Here is a 2509-nt window from a genome sequence, read left to right on the forward strand (position 1 = left end):
CTTTGTCCCTTTCTGATTAATTTTGACCGTGTGCCAATTATCTCATTGGGCTGAAAGGATCACTGGCAGGGGACTCTTCACGTGCCTATTTTACCCCTTTCTTTGTCAATTGGAATGAGAGACTGGGAGGAAAACCTTGAGATCATTTGGGTTGCAGTATGATTTATAGACAGCTGTTTCACTCTTAATTCCAAATATAATGAGACTGCCATTAACTGGGTATCCTGGAAACCCATCTGGCAGAAGTTAAATCTGAACATGGTCTTTGTAACAATGGTCAGTTGGGATCTTTAGGACGTGGAAGGGAGGTTTCTACAGCTCATGTGGGAGTGTATTCAATTTGGGAGTGTTCTTTGACTCCCAGTTGTTCCTGATGCCACTGCTAGCCAAGACGTAGAGGATGAAAAATGGACCTTGGATCAAAGATGAATGGGGGAGGGGGCTTTTCTGAGACAAAACAGAGGGAGAAGAAATGAAAGGTAATAGGAAAAAATAGGCAAATGCAGGCAGAGGACAGGGAGGGGGAGCCCTGGGGAGAAGAAAAATGAGGTTAAGGCAGAATCTTTTGAAGATGCTTCAATGCACGGTGGAGTCATGGGTTGTTTTGTAAAAAAAAATGCATTCATATTCTTATGCTATGAAAACCAAGAGTCAATCTGTCCCCTTGGATGTGCATATTTGCTTCCTTTTTATTTTAATAGACGGTGTAAATGAATATCATGCAGCCCAGTTTTGCCAAAATAACACTTAAGTATAATTACAACTTTTTTCCAGGTCTTTCATGCTCTCAAGACCACCCCCAAAATACCATTTTTTCTTAGTTCTGGGATACTTTTGTAAGCTTCTGCAATATTGACAACCAACCTACCAATTTCCCCAATTCCATTTTTTTGTCCAATTTTTTGTTGTCAATTTGGTTTTATTGCATTGCTAAATTAATGAATGGTGCCCTCCATCTCTCAACAGGGTATGGAAGAAAATCGTAACTAGAGATACCAATGATCCTTGAGCTCAGTATTGTTCAGAGAGAAAGTTAAAGCGTGTTGTCCACATTCTCTGCATGCCTGAACAAAGAATAAGGAGAAAAGCTCCGAAGCGAGCACTGCGAGTACTTAGCAATGCTACTGCAATCTGTCCCAAGAGGCCCATCACAGCTGTTGAGATGGGCCACCTTCCTGCCTGTCACACTCTATGCCCTTTCCATCTGCAATGCTCTGTGGGTTCAATCATTGATATTTGAGTTAAACTGTACCATGCACAGTAATCTACCTTTTGGTGAAAAAATTCTCTAATAAACCTTTATTTCTGTCTAATGCAACCAGGAGCCTGTGTTTGGGAAGTATTTTTTTAATGCTTTTTTGTCTGCATACAGTTCAGCTGTAAATACCAGCCACTTTCCCCCATAACATGTATTGGGATGGGTGTGTTTTTTTTCATAAAGAAGACCTTTCAGATTCAGGAATCATGTCACTCCATTATGACTAGATAAATCTTGGGACCAGAATAACATTTCTGTCAAATAAAAAACACAAAATGAATACCTATAGGAAGGGGAAGAGAAAGTTGGGGGAAGCTAGTTTTACATTAAATATGGCACTTCTTTGACCCACAGACACAAAGATGTGATAGCATGGACATCCACTAGTTTTGGGGTATTTAACTGGTGGTATGCGTACACCTGGGGGTACTTTGTATGGTCCCAGGGGGTACGCGGCACTGGTGTGGAGAAGCCAGCTGCATTAACGGTTTTGCTGCCGCATGCTGCGTGTGGGACTCCCTCCCTCCCTGCTCATCGACCTGCTGCCAAGGGACTCCCCACTTCCCAACCGGCTACCAGGGGTACCCCAACCAAAACATGTTGAAAACCCTTGCACTAGTTAAAAGGAACAGAAAGCTATATAAAAAATCCACTTTGTGTCAGAAAAATTCTATTCCAGGACCTGTTCCCTTCATATGATTCGAACACTGATGGTAGTATTTCCTCTCTGGTTGCATCAGCTACAGTATGTGTGAGGGGGAAGAGGAAAGAGCATTCAAAGCTCCAGCCTGGTGGCAGCAGGCTTGTGCCTGGGCAGGGCTGGCTACATACTGGGGCAGCAGAGAGCAGCTGCCACCTCTCCTGGTGTTCCCAGAGCTCTGGGAGTGCCACTGACCTCCTCTTCTTGTTCTTGCCCACCTGGCTCTTTCCGGATAAATGAAAATAATTATTTATGAAATGTGTATGATGTATTACTTTATGGATGGGTTTTTTTTTTTTTTTCATATTTTGACATAATTTTATAAAGCTGTTTACTGTATACTGTCATTACTAAATCGTCTTACACCCCTAACCTCATGCAATCCTGAAAAATTTAAATGAATAAAAATAAAAAAATTCCCCATTTCTGTACAATCCTGATAATTTAAATGGATAAAAATCAACACAAATGCTTAAAAATAAACATTGATTTTCGCTTTCAAGACTATATTTTAAAAAATGAATTCTGCAAAGCCTACTCACAAACTGTTA

Source organism: Gavialis gangeticus, unplaced genomic scaffold (assembly GCF_001723915.1).
Source record: "Gavialis gangeticus isolate Ggan-Ray unplaced genomic scaffold, GavGan_comp1, whole genome shotgun sequence".
Taxonomy (NCBI): Eukaryota; Metazoa; Chordata; order Crocodylia; family Gavialidae; genus Gavialis; species Gavialis gangeticus.